Source organism: Adiantum capillus-veneris, chromosome 1, assembly GCF_014529385.1.
Source record: "Adiantum capillus-veneris isolate H3 chromosome 1, ASM1452938v2, whole genome shotgun sequence".
Lineage (NCBI taxonomy): Eukaryota > Viridiplantae > Streptophyta > Polypodiopsida > Polypodiales > Pteridaceae > Adiantum > Adiantum capillus-veneris.
Genome location: NC_140931.1, coordinates 49,088,553 through 49,103,724, shown reverse-complemented (window position 1 = coordinate 49,103,724; position 15,172 = coordinate 49,088,553). Strand labels below are relative to the sequence as shown.

Sequence of the window (15,172 nt, the reverse complement as noted above, 5' to 3'; positions counted from 1 at the left end):
CAGATTTGATAAACTTCTTATTTTGGAAGACATGGACAACACATGTCACATTAAATTGTCGGCAAAACAAGATAACCAAGTGCATGCTCAAGAGCCGAGACGTTCCTCGTGTATGTATCAAAGTGTTCAAGTGGTCATGCAATGCGGTGCTATCAACAACACTATTTGTCCATGGTGCAATCCATACAACTCGTGTTTCATTTTTATTGTTAGCAAGGTCAAGCATTATAAGGTCAAGAAGATGTTTTTCCAATTCAATGAGAGACATATAACAATTGAAGAGACAAATCAAAGCTTGCAAAACATCATTGTTACTATTATATGTAGACCAAAAATTTGGCAAAACATAAAGCTTTTTGTCATTTACAAAAAAGGATGAAGGATAGGCAGCCATACTACCGTTCTTCAAGCAAAAGGTTAGGAGGAAAGATACAATTTAGGGTGCCTTGTAATCAATCACAAAACCGTGCTTGTCTATAGAGTATGTTCCAGCTTTGCTAAAGGCAACAAGAGATGATTTCAAGTCTAACAAATTCTCATAAAACAGGCTGAGAAAAGGCTTGGGAAAATTTAGAACTACATCCACGATATTTCCTTGCAGAATTACTTGTACAGCTTCTCCATTTTGCAAACAGATTTTACCTTGAAGAGAAGGCAACTTCACAATCTACACAGGCTTTCCACGCGAGTAACAAAAGGGGTTGCAAATTTGACGACTAACATTTCTGCCTTTGCAAGAGTCACACACATATTCCACCTCCAAACTGTTGATGTTAACAATCTCCAAAGTTCCAAAGACCTACAAACCATTATGAGATTACAACTTGCAAGCAATGCTCACGCAAATAGATCTAGTTAAAGTAGATTACCTTCTTCCCAAATCCCATACTAGTGACTTGTTTTGAGAGATGCTACGAGAAAACACTCTTTAGATTTTTTGGCAATGCACAAATAAGAGTTGCGTCCACCACAGATAATATGCTTGATGCTGATTTGAAGACGTTGATGTTGTGCGCAACACATGAAAAAGAACCCTTGGTTTTCAAAGCATCAACCATGAGATGATAATCGACACACCTGGAAGGAACAAATAGCAACTGCACAAATAATCCAGATTAGAGATAAGACTTAAGATATCAAGGCAAAATAGATCAAATTGATGAGTCACACTTGCTCTATCACTGGATGCAGGGCCATCTGCGATGGTTAAACGATAACTATCACCACCATCGGACCTTGTGGAGGTCTCAACCTTCACAACAGTGAACGCGATAGTGGGAGCGAACTCAATCACTGCCTTATCAGTAAGCAACTCCTTAATTCTATGTTCACGGTAAATATGTACACAGCAATCAAATCTTTTAGCTTTTACAACAGTAGTGGCAGCATTTGCATAGAGAGCCCACAAGCTAGTACCTCCATCTTTCCACACTTTTCTCTTGACATACGCCCCCTCAATACGCTGTCGTGCAGCTCTGCTGCCATGTAGAGAAACAGAGCAGACAAATGCAAGCTAAGCTTCTTTGAAGCCTACACATTTAATGGTCAATGATCAGGGCTTGTTAACAGGCCAAGTTTAATGATTAATGTATGCCAGATGCGGCTTTAAAAGGCCAACTGATACCTTAATGATTCCAGAAATGACTATTCTTGAAGTGATCACAGATGGGAGTTTATAATCTAAAACTGTAGTGCTTAAAGTGCTCTGCTGGCCTGTCTTTACGGCTCGTCGATTGGAGCTACGATGAAGAAGTTATGGCATATTCAAGTTTGAGTCGATTGCAGATCCGTACTGGATTGGGCAACTGCAAGATCCGTACCGGATTGGGCAACTGCAACTGAGGTGACAAAAATAAAATGAATGCATGGGCTTGAAGTGCTCACTTTGTGGAGCACGTCGGTCTTTTCAGAGCAGTGATCGGAGTCTCGGTCGCCAAGATATTAGCCATTAAAGATTCACCGGGGGCCGGCTTCGTACCAGTTCGGTCCGCTCGATTGGAGTGCAGCAAAGTAAGTGTTCGAAGAGAATCTTGTCCAAAATATTATCTCTGACAGTGCATTGATAGCAGCTACATGTACGTCAAATGTGGTGTATGTACGTCTCATTAAGTACAAAAACTGCTTGAAGAGATTCATGTGATCTCATGGAAAGCATTGATTGCGGGATTGACCCCGAGGGGAGAGAATCCCTCATGAGACTGTTGACAAGGACTGCTTGAAAGAGATGTCGTGCTTGGCAGTGCTTTGGCCGACATGTATGCTAAATGTGATGCCCTTACAAAGGCTATGGCCGCCCGTACTCACAATTCAAATGGCCGCCCAAGGGCCACAACCTTGGCCGCCCACTTAGTAAACTAAGGGCTTTAGTGTGTAAGGGAAAAATAAAAAGCAAAGCATGGCGGGCAAGCAGACAACGAGGGGCGCAGGGGGTGAGATGATGCTTGTAGCGCCTTCCCTGAGGCTCAGATAGGCACGCTCGTGAAGCGGAAACTCCTCGACATCCCAGGGCGACCACTTTCGGAGCCTGTCACGGCAAATTTCATGCTAGTCGAACCCCGGCCCTGCCACTTCATAAATAGGACTCCCACGCCACGTCACTGACGGCGCCGTCGTTGTGCAGGTTGTTGGTAAGTGAGACCGGGTGAGTAAAGAGAAAAAAATATAGGGTTACGAGGGGGAAGCAAGAGAGGCATGAGGAGGATATCAATTAGGAGAAAAAGAAACGCTCTCTCTCTCTCTCGTTTGTGTTGGGGACGACACGGCAAGGAAGGCTTTCTCTCTCTCTCTCTCTCTCTCTCTCTCTCTCTCTCTCTCTCTCTCTCTCTCTCTCTCTCTCTCTCTCTCTCTCTCTCTCTCTCTCTCTCTCGTTTTCACAAGGGGCAAGCCAAGGCGAGGAGGAAGAAGGCAAGCAAGCGGAGCTTGAGAAGAGCTTGTCGAGGCAAGCAAGCAAAGCAAGGGAGGAAGCTTGTCGAGGCAAGCAAGTGGGTCGAGAAGAGCTTGTAGAGGCAAGCAAGCGAAGCAAGAGAGGCATGAGGAGGATCTCGATTAGGAGGAAAAGAAACGATCTCTCTCTCCCGCTCTCTCTCTCTCGTTCGTGTTGGGGACGACACGGCAACGAAGGCTTTTTCTCTCTCTCTCTCTCTCTCTCTCTCTCGAGTTTTCACAAGGGGCAAGCCAAGGCGAGGAGGAAGAAGGCAAGCAAGCGGATCTTGAGAAGAGCTTGTCGAGGCAAGCAAGCAAAGCAAGGGAGGAAGCTTGTCGAGGCAAGCAAGTAGGTCAAGAAGAGCATGTCAAGGCAAGCAAGCAAAGCAAGGGAGGAAGCTTGTCGAGGCAAGCAAGTAGGTCGAGAAGAAGCTTGTCCAAGCAAGCAAGCTTGACCAAGGCAAAGATCTCTCAAACTCTCTTTCGATCTCGTTCTTGAAGCTAAGCAAGGAAGAGCTTGGACAACTACAAACCCCTAAGCTATCGGGGCGAGTTTGGAAGATCTCTTAAGGGAAAGTGAAGGAGTAAAACTGAGGAATCTGTGAAGGGGGTGAAGACCGAGAAAGACGGGGGGGGGGGGGGGGTATGTTGAAAGATCTCTCTCAATCTTTCTCTCAATTAAGCATAAAAAGGACGACAGAGGCGATCAGAGGATGCTAAATAGAGATAGCTTGCAGAGAATTTGGCAATAATTGAAGCATAAAGATTTAGGCAATGAGTAGAATTAGGTACATGAGACAGATAAAGCGACAAAAGGGAATCTCATCACCGACAATAGTTTGAAGGTTGATTAAGCATTGTATTAAGTCCGGTGTCGTTAACGGCCCGATTAATCCGGTAAACAGGAGCTTAAACTCCTAGTTAGCAGATGATCCAAGTGACGGTGCTGTTAACAGCCCGCCTTGGCTAAGAATTCAATTGTACTCAAAGCTTTAATCAATTAATTGAAGGGTACGGTGATTTCTAGATTCAGTTGCATCTGTTTCTCTCATTCTCTCTCTTTCACGCCTCTCACAGCCAGAGGCCCGGCGCCTGCCCGGCTCACGTAGCGAACACATATCCCCAAACAACGCACAAACTCCCCGACTTCAGAAGATTCAACAAACTCATTGACAAACACTTCTGTGACAACAAAGGTGACAGTGTTCTTGGACTCTCTGTCGATTAAGTCAGCCTTCAAATGTTGCGCATAGCTAGCTTTAGGTATTTTATAAGTACCATACTTGCATAACACTTTTCCCTCAAATGCAAAAGGAAAGGTAATAGCAGCAGAAAGCTCTGATATGGAAAAAACCCTAAGAGAAGGCACTAATGCCAATTGCGAGCCAAAGTTGTCACTTATTGGTTCATCACTCTCCTTTGTGCGACAAAAGCGGAGCTCGAGGCACGAGGCTGTACAGAGAGGCCTGTGACATAAATATGTTATTCACAACCTTAAACAAGCTTCAAATCATGGACATAATAGAAATACATTACCACGTGCATAGCTTAGAGCTTTTCTTAAGGCTTTAGAAGGGGATGACCTCTTCAACTTTGGAGCAAGATTTTTCAAAAGCTTTGGGGACAAATCGGATTTGAAAGAAGGAGAGAAATGTGTTTCAGGTAAATCTAACAAACCAGAGGAAGCAACAAGGTCTATCGTAGCTTGCACACCCTCTTTACCCACATTAGAACACTCAAGGTCATCTTCAAAATCGAAAGCAAGTTCCTCCTTATTCAAGTTAGGATCGGTAAGAATGTATTATAAGTTTCGAGCAAGAAATCAAGGCAAAACGTGTAACAATAGCTCAAAACTCAATAGAGACGAGTTCAAAAGGCCCTAACCAGACATTGGATGATCCATGGAGACCTGGTATGTAGGTAGAGCTAAGACTTGATAGTACAAGTTCCAAAAAGGGAGAGCTGAAGTGAGGAAACAACAACACAGCAGAAATATCCCAGCACGTTATCAGGAAGACCAGAGGAGCAGAAAACGCCTTGCAAACTCTATATATAGCTGGATGGCTAGAGGCTTTTATAAAGAATGAAAACGTGATGGATATTAAGAAAATAAGTTGGACAATCATAAGCTAAATATCCAGGTCTTAAAAGCGGATCTCTAGAGAGAGAAGGCTACAATTCAGGTCTTTTAAAAGCCACTTTCTAGTGAGAGAAGATAATAATAAACAAAATTGGCAAATCGAGGCAAACAAGTTTCTTCTTTACGGTGGGTGACAGCTGGCACCAAGATATGTGAGAATATCCAAGCTAAAAACAAAAGCCGATAAGATTTTTCACTGTTAACAAGGCATTTATCAGACATACAGAAAGATATAATACATCAAGGACCAAACTCGATTTAAAAATATAAACCCAAGCTCAATCAAAACACCATATGGTCACTTTCATATCCGCAACGAACCCACAGCAGAAACAACAATCCAAAATATTGTTCAAAAATAATAACAAGAAAATAGAAACTGCTTCTTCAAAATATTATCCGTTCAAATAAAGCTAGCTCAGGGCTAGACTTTTCCGAGTATCACAACTTCTATCTGCAGTGACGCAGACCTGCATATGCCATACACCAAAACTGAAGGCTGCAAACGAACACCAAATTACATTTCTATATAGCATGCCAAATCACAAACGCCAGAAACTTGTTACAAAATTCACAGAAGAACCAGAGCATGTTAAGCATAACACAAACCATACACAAATTTCACCCAGCAGCTAGCTTGCACAACATCGAATATATAAACAGTGTTAATTGACAGATATGAATGTGAGACTTTCACAAAACAAATCCATATTACATCAACAAGCCGCAGACAGAGTAAGAAACATAGATACTCCAATCCTGTTAATTCTGCCAGCAACCTGGAAAAGGTACAGATAACCCTCCATCCAGAAAAGAACCCAATATTTGCAATAATAATCTACATACAATCATAGAACAAAAACGAAGCGAAAGCTGCACCATCTTGAAAGATTTCCATCCACATGATTTCTACTGTTCCCGCGCATTGTAGCTGATACCCAGCAATTCACTGCCAATATACAAACATGTAGACATTCAGATGCTCAAACCTTTTAGCAACAACCAAAAAGGACTTAAACAACCACCTGCATCATCCTATTTCACATGATTTCCGCTATCTAACAGAGCCGGCACCGTCCTCCTCACGGGTAGAATACATCAGACGAGTAGAGGTCAAGCATGACATGCCTCCGATCGCATGGAACAATGGGGCACCATTCTTCTCACGGGTAGCACACATCAGGACGACAGAGGGCAGGCATGAATCGGGCCGAAGCAGCATTCTTCAGAGACAGTGCTTCGACAGAGGGCAAGCATAAATTGGCCGGAATCAGCGAGTCGCAGCACCAACAACAGTGCTTCGGGAACAAAACAGGGGCGAAACTATCGCTGTCCACATGGCAAACCCTAGCGCTTAACGCAAGCAGCACCTAACACGGAACACCAAAACACAAGCAGAGAAACGTGCGCAGGGTTCGACAGCTTACTCGAGGAACAATGACACATCCCCTGTCGAACAACGACTTAAGACACACATGGAAAGACCGACTGAGGATACGCGCGTGCCTTCAAACGCCTAGATGGCTACCGCAAGCAACAAATCAGAAAAAACAAGGCCAGCAAGTACTCACGCCATCAGTGCAAATAAGCTCACGGACGTCACTGAACAGCAGGCAAACGTTCTACAAACAGAAGCCTAACCTAAAACATAACAAACAAAGCTTTAGTCTTCATCGCGCAAGCTCAGACACAGGCTCGAAACCCAAAAGTAATGCAGACACAGAGGTCTCGCAAAGCGGGAGTAGGCGAGCGAAACGAGGTCTCCACTTATGACCACCCTATAAGTTTTATAGGGGGGCCTTCTTGAGCTCCACCTGATAACGCTCCAATCACAAGACCCTACGTGGCCTCATCTATCCCCACTCACCTAGGATACCGTCACCTTATCCCCTCACTTAGCATACCCTCGCCTTGCAAGCCTTTCCTCGGCCCACCCAACTCAATCATGGTGTTCATTGATTATTTTTATCCAAAGTTATTCTTTCTAATTTTAGCCAATAAAAAGAGAACTCAACACTATGGTCTTTGCCCTTTGGGCATGCCAAACAAATGAAGTGAGCCAATGAGTGACACATGGATACCCTCTCCTTCCTTAAAATTTTTAAGCTGCATTATAGATAAAATATAGAAGTATAGAAGACAACAAATGAGTACCTTAATTGTCAGCACGTTGTACCTTGAGGCTACCTTGCATTTTTCATATTCAATGAGGGATTTCCATTACATAAGTGTAGTAGAGCGGCTAGAGCCTAGAAGGCAAGTAGATATGGCTATCTCCATTGGGAGCTTTAGTTGGGATACGTGCACTTAGAGTAAATGCATACATAAAAGGTGTAGGGCCGTAGGCCACAAACGAAACCATAATGAACCTTTTGAACTAGAGATCTGTCTTGAGAATATAGCATGAATCACTAGGCTTGTAAAAGAGTAAGCAAACATTGGGAGTTTTGAGTAGCTAAGGGAATAGTTTTGGAGGAATAAGTAGAAGAGTCCATGCAATAAAGTATGTTTTTATTTTGATCATATAATTGCCTAGGGTTGACTTTTTCGACGGGCACACGCCTTTCCAATTTCAAGGTCTTCAATAATAATTTTTAAATAGTTTAATATATGTTGTAAATGGTAGCGCACATTTTTACCCACAAAGGAGGGGCAAACATCGTGCTTGACATGTTATCCCTTAAAATAAAAACAAGAAAAGAGCACAAAAGCACCTTTATGAGTACTCCTTACAAATGCTAGCAAAGCCTTTAATCATGCCCAAACTTGCTTGTTAATACCACCCAACTAGGTCACGTGGTTTTCCCTACGCTCACCATCCTATTCAATCATGCGCCTCTTTGTGATTTTAATGAGAGATGCTATGGTTGGGTTCAGGCGGTGCGGAGGAAGTCGAGAGATCAAGATTTGTCTTCGAGCCTGTTGCTCACATGAGCTGCAAGTAAAGAGGTAAATCACTAATGACTCATGAAAATATTTCATTGGTTTGCAGTTAAATGCTAGCCTTGCTAGCTGCACACAATGCATCATCTTTGTTGAAGTTTGTCTTCTTCTTCGTGGCACTTCGTTCTTTCGGGGGGGGGGAGGGGTCCCTCTCCATAGGTTTTGTTCAACTTATCTTCCTTTTATTTACCCCTTGTCGGACACTCAGTCCTTAACTGAGATGTATCTCACAACCCCCTCGCTTCGAAGAACTCTCTATAATGTTTTGTTTGCAGTCCCATAGGTCATATCTGACCTTCGTGGACGATAATTGATCTCTCTCTCTCTCTCTCTCTCTCTCTCTCTCTCTCTCTCTCTCTCTGTGCAATGAAAAATCCTACTTTCTTCGCCATTGCCGATCCCCTCCCCCCCCAAGGTGTGAGGGACAGCCTTGCAAGGGGGGTGTTAAGCATAAGTTTTATTGGTGTTGTACCAACATTGATGTTGTTGATAGACATACAATTATTAGGTGGAAATCCAAAGTGTTGCCTACATGACAAATCACATGGTGTTGATAACAATGCCATATGCCCACATGATTCATTACATTTAGAGGTTGATGGTGTGAGCATAAATGGTGATGACAATCATATGCGCCTAGCAGAGGTACCACGCAACCTTGTTGTTGATGTTTGTGAGCCATTAATATGACATGAGAATCTGATGAGCAGAATCTTTGCGTTCAAAAGAGAGAGGCATGATTGCGATCTTGAATTTCAGCAAGGCTAATTGCAATCTCAGGGAAGGCACATCGACGCGCCCTCTTCCAAGTAATAAATTTGCAGCAATCTCAGGGAGGGCATGTGGACATGCCCTCCTCCAAACAATAAATTTACAATTGGAAAGTCCAATCTCAAGGAGGGCAAGGCGACATGCGCTCATCCAATGATGAAATATGGAAAGGAAAATATCAAAATTTCTTAAAGGAAACATTGAGGTGTCCTTCCAATGATGTTAACCACCGGCGTCCACTTCTAGTAGTCATGGGCCAAGCTTGTCGGTCCAATAGGAAAAGGGTTCGAGTGATCGGCGATGAGAGGTACACTCTAACTGGAACATTCAAGGGTTAGTTGGCTAAGCATGGGCGCCCAAGTGTGAATGGGTGAGCTCATATAAAAGTCACCTAAACCTAAAAATCACTTATTCTCTCATTTGTGCAATTGAAAAGTGCTCTTGCTCCATCTCCATCTTCTTCTTCATCTCCTTGTGTGTGTGTGTGTGTGTGTGCGTGAGAGAGAGAGAGAGAGAGAGAGAGAGAGTGAGAGAGCATTGCGACGGCATGGCAACGGTGAGGTGGTTGAGCGTGGCACGACAGTAGCTCCCTCTTCTTTGCGGCGAGGAATTCTCCACGAAGGTGAGCGTAGGGCGGGAGTGGCACACCCTTGCTCTTTTGAGCTTGCTAGATTAGTTTGGTTGTGTGCTTGCATCCATTTGTGGCTCGCACAAAGTGTACGGCAAGTCCCTTGCTTTGACACGTGCGACAGATACGCCCATTTTTGGCACCGCTGTCGGGGAAATGCCCTGCACTAAGCTCGAATAGCACTCTATGCTGCTTTGTGGTGCAATGTGAAACGTAGGAAAGGTAGAGAAAGAAGGCGTGTGGCTGTTGAGAAGGATTTGTGAAGTTTGTTTTTGCTACAGTGTACTATTTTCTGTTAATAAGGTGTTAGTTTTTTGCTGCAATGTACTGTTTTCTGTTCATAAGGTGTTAGCTTTAAGGTATTAGTATTAGATCTCTAATGTTAGATCTGTAAGGTACAGTAAGTAGATCTATTAGTTAATTAGTTGTGTGCTAGTGTGTAACGGTAGCTCTATTATTTGCAAATAGGTAGGTTAAGTGTGTGTGTGCTCACGCGCACAGTGCGACCGCGACAACTTTATTCCAAAAAAAAAAGGGTAGGACCGGAATCAGGAACATTCCCCAAGCCCAAGCCCACGCTCAGGCTCAGGCCTTAGTCACTCTTTGCAATTACTTATTTTAGCCTCACGTCTAAGTAAAAATTGACCCTTTTGAGGAACATAGGAGCTCGGATAACCAAACGTTGTGCTGTAAAACACACCACAACCCCGTGAGAGATACAATCATTTCAAGCTATCACACGCTCTAATCAAAAAATCGATCGTAAAAAGACATTAAAAAACATCAAAATGAGTGAAAAAGGGGTGCAAAACGCCCAAAAATCCAAGCGGTTAACCTTTGAGGGTATTCGCCGACGCTTGTAGGGTGCCAAAGGCACATGCATCTGCACTCTAGTCGTGTGCTAGAGGCCAAGCAACTAGCGAGCATTTCGACTTACGCAAGTTCTCGATACCCACCTACCTTAGGTTCCGGGCCCTAGCGGGAACCTAGGTAGTACCATTCAGGACCCGCATATTACGTCTAGTGACTCTTCCTTTGACTACAATGTCATGGAGGATTACCCAATGTCTAATCCTGATAGCTCAAGGCAAGACATGCATGCCATGGGCCCATGGTCCGGGCCGAGCGTGCTTAGTCACTAGAAGGAAACCTTTAGTAGAGCCACTCGCTCCGAACATGGAGCTAACAATATAAATGAGGGGGGTGGGGAAGTAAATTCTCCATTCATGACCAACGTAAACCGCATGCTCTTGCAGAGTGTGCATGTAAATACTCTATTCACTGCACCCTTTGACTCTTCAGAGCTATTCCAGATTATATTACCTGATGGTAGAAGCCTTGCCAAAGTGCAAGAGGTTGAGTGATATATCATTGCAGCTAGGGAAAAGGAAATTGAGAGCTTACGCAAGGTGGAGCAACAAAGAGAGTTAAAATAAAAATCCCCTATGTCCATATCCTTGCTAGGAGAGCAATCGAGTGCTCTTGAATTAGTGACCATTAAGGATCAACCCATAGAGAGCCACATTGCATCTAGTTCAAAGGACACCCATAGCACCTCAATCCTAGATGGAGCGTTCCTAAATGAGAATTGGGAGTACGAACTACAAACTAAAACTCTAACCGACCTATACACAGGTCACATCTATCACGTGGGTTGGTTAGATGTCCTACAATCCACAACGGGTGTTGCTAGCATAGAGGAAGAACAACAAAGAGTGTGTGACGTCATCCATAGGGTGATTGAGCTGGAGAGGCAGAACAAAGGAATCCACATGTCTTCAACGGGTCTCTGTTACCATATACATGTGGTAGTGATGTGTGTGAACACACTAGGACCGCCGGGTTTTTCCCTCTTAGGAGGTTTTTTCCCCCCGTGCATTGTATATACGCCCATCACTCTAGGGCTATCAATTTTTTAATTGCACACTAAGTAACACACTCTCTATTGTGTGCCTTGAGCTTCCTTCATCTTCTCCAAGTTGTGTGTGTTTCTCTGCAACCCTAATTCCAACAATTGGTATCAGAGCAGGTCACGTCCTCCCGGGCTTAGTCGCTAGCTGCTCCAGAACATGCCTGCTCACTTTCTCCGATTTCAATGAGCTTTGGCAAGCGTTCGCAGGTCGACAAATATTTTGGGTAAGCTCATAGAGCTTGGTCTGCTCAGAATTTTGATTTGGACTCATTTCGGCCTCCGTTTCCACTACAGGCAGTACTGCACATGCTATTTCGTCATTTTGTGCAAAATTTCTGTCCGTGCCATTTTTTGCATAACAGGTGCCTTATAGTCTTCTACGGTTTGTGCTATATAGCACAGGTTGTTCTCGCTCCATTTCTCCTATTTTCTAGCAGTTTTCACATCAAGTGCAGCATTTACCATGGCTGACAACAACAACACAGATGTGTTCAAGATGTTTGCTGTTGAGGACAGGTTGGATGGGGACAACTACCCTATGTGGGCTTATATGATGCAACATGTTCTTGTGTCAAAGGGTGTCTGGAACATTGTGCAGGGCATTGATGTACGTCCTGGTTTTGAGGATGTAGGCGATGTTGAGGATGTTGCAGGTCTTGCTGCAAGGATTGCAGCTGTTAGAGTTGTTTTGCCTACGGCAGAAGAAGCTCGTTGGGATGTTAAGGATGCGTAGGCTCATGCATTGATTGCGTTGTCTGTGAAGCGCACCATTGTTCCTCACATCCGTTCAACAAAATCTGCAAAACAGGCTTGGGATATTCTAGCAGGTCTTTATGCAAGCCGCAATGAGGCTAAAATTGCTTTGCTGCGTAAAGAGCTGGAGTCGAAGATTATGCATGAGGAAGATGATATGGACACTTTCCTTGCTAGTGTCAAGGATATCAATGAGCAACTTATTTCTGCAGCAGAAGTCATTTCAGACAGTTCCCTTGTGCAAACTGTTCTTGATGCCTTACCAGATTCTTACCAGAATTTTGCTAGTACTTGGAGACTTATGACCCAAGGAAATCCAGAAGTTGTCAAGTTTGATGCATTATGCACATTGCTGTTGCAAGAGTCACTTTCCAGAAAAAACAGGACTAGGCAGCATGCAGTTGAACAGGCTTTTATTGCTTCTCAAAGAAAGGGTGGTAACAGCAATGCAACCACTTCTTATGGTTCTGCTGCGAGTGGAAAAAATTATGTTCCTAATGCTTCTGCTGGCAGCAATTCGTCTGGAAATTCTGGTGATAAGGGCAAAAAGAAGATGCGTTGCCATTATTATAAAGCCAATGATCACTTGATCAAGTCGTGTCCTAAGTTGAAGGCCAAAGAGGCTAAGAAGAAAGAGGGTGGTTCCACTGCAAATGCTGGTTCCACTACAAATGCAGCCATTGTTGAGTCTTCTGTGAAAGGAGACTGTAATGCTGATGTTGATGCAGAATGGGCTTTTAGCGCAGAGTGCACTTACAATCCTTCTGTCCATGATGCATGCTTGTCAGTTGCTGCAGATTCACATGTGTGGTATTTCGACAGTGGTGCTACAAAGCACATTACCTCACATCGTGAATTGGTTACCTCTCTTGAGTCTGTCCCTCATGGGAATTCAGTCACTTGTACCAACAACGCCTCTTATCCAGTTCAGGGAGTTGGAAAGGTTGTGCTTACTGCTGCTAATGGCAGTTCTTTCACACTTGTTGATGCACTTTATGTACCTGGGATCAAGAAGAATCTCTTGTCTGTATCCGCACTGGCTAGACTTGGACTTCTAGTCAAATTTGTGGATGACAGATATACAGTTCATGATCTCAGTTTTGGTGATGAAATTGTTGCATCTGGGCTTTTGTGCCGTGGGCTGTATAAGCTCACTTTGTATGACAAGTGTGGACAAAATTTTGCAAATGCTGTTGCAGATTCAAGGGCTATTTCAGATGCAAAACTTTGGCATGCTCGTTTTGGTCATCCGAATTTTGCCAGTTTGCTGTGTTTGCAGAAATCTAATATGGTTGCTTCTTTGCCGCCTCTTGAAGCACCTGTCAAACATGTTTGTGAAGGCTGTATTTTGGGTAAGATGCAGCGTTCTAAATTTCCAAAGGATGGTTTAGTTCGGCCACATGCAGGTTGTAGCTTGTGCATAGTGATGTTTGTGGGCCCATGCAAACTCCGTCCTTGGGCAATTACCTATACTTCGTGACTTTCATTGATGATTACTCCAGGCATGCATGGGTATTTCCACTTAAAGCGAACTCCAAAGTTTTTATGTGCTTCAAACAATTTCTGGCTATGGCTGAAAATGTCTCGAAATGTACTATGGGCACCCTCCGTTCAGATCGAGGGGGGGAGTATATGTCTCATGAATTTAATGCATTTCTGGCTAGTCGTGGGATAAAACACCAATGTACAGTGCCTTATACACCTCAGCAAAATGGTGTTGCTGAGAGGGAAAACAGGTCACTGACGGAAATGGCACAATGTATGGTCAAAAGTCAAGCTTTGCCGCATTCTTTTTGGCTTGAGGCCATCATGTGTGCCACTTATGTACTTAACAGGTTTCCTACAAAATCTTTGCAGTCTATTACTCCATATGAAGCATGGCATGATAGAAAGCCTTCTATTGAGCACATGCGTGTTTTTGGCTGTTTGGCATATGCTTTGGTGCCACAAGTGCAGCGCAGAAAATTGGATGATAAGGCTGTCAAATGTATTTTTGTTGGTTATAGTGCTGAAAGCAAAGGTTACAGGTTGTATCATCCGCACACAAAACGTATTCTGGTTTCTCGGGATGTAGTGTTTGTGGAAGATTCTGTTCAGCACTTATTGTCATGTACTAGAGACAGTAATGTAAGCTCACGGGACATTTATGACACTTTGTTGCCTCTTTTCAGTGGTAGAAATACGAATGTAAGTTCCAATGAGGCAAATGTACAGCCTATGGGGGTTTCTAAAAATGTTACAGATCAGCCTATTACTGATGCAGATGTACATGATGTACTTGATGAGGAAACGACTGAAAATGAGCAGGCTAGAGGTATGCCAAAATGGCTGGTGCACACTTTGCGTGATAGTAAATTGGATGCACCTTTGTCTATTCGTACTCGTTCAGGCTCTCGCCATGCATCTTATGCATCAGATTGTTATGCTTTGGTTGTGTCTAGTTTACATGATGTTGAGGAGCTTCTGTCTTTTGATGAAGCACAAAATTCAAAAAATTGGATGGCTGCCATGCAATCAGAATATGATGCACTTATAAAAAATGACACATGGACTTTATGTGATTTGCCTCCTGGCAAAAAGGCCATTGGTACGAAGTGGGTTTACAAGTTAAAACGCAAGCCGGATGGTGAGATCGATCGCCATAAGGCTCGACTTGTTGCAAAGGGTTATGCACATCAAAAAGGCATTGATTATGAAGAGACTTTTTATCCCACTTATCGTATGACTACTATGCGTTTTCTATGTGCATTGGCAACTCATTTGGTTGGGATGTACATCAATCAGACATTGTTACTGCTTTCTTGAATGGTGACATATTTGAGGAAGTCTATGTAACGCAGCCTCGCGGTTTTGTCATAAAAGGACAAGAGGACAAAGTGTGCAGATGTAAGAAGGCTTTGTATGGGTTGAAGCAATCTCCTCGTGCTTGGTATGAGAAAGCTGACACTCATTTGGTTAAACGAGGCTTTCGTAACAGTCCAACAGAAAGCACATTGTATGTAAAGCGTGAGGATGATGTATTTCTCATTGTGGTTCTTTATGTTGATGATTTGATGATCACTGGACCAAATGAGAGACATATTTCTGAATTTAAGGCTGATTT

The 15,172-nt window shown here is 43.4% G+C and overlaps 1 pseudogene; it reads right to left on the bottom strand.

Annotated features, from left to right (window-relative positions):
• Positions 1–436: 436 nt before the first annotated feature.
• Positions 437–7,009, bottom strand: LOC147464689 (uncharacterized; annotated as a pseudogene).
• Between the last annotated feature and the right edge of the window lie 8,163 nt (positions 7,010–15,172).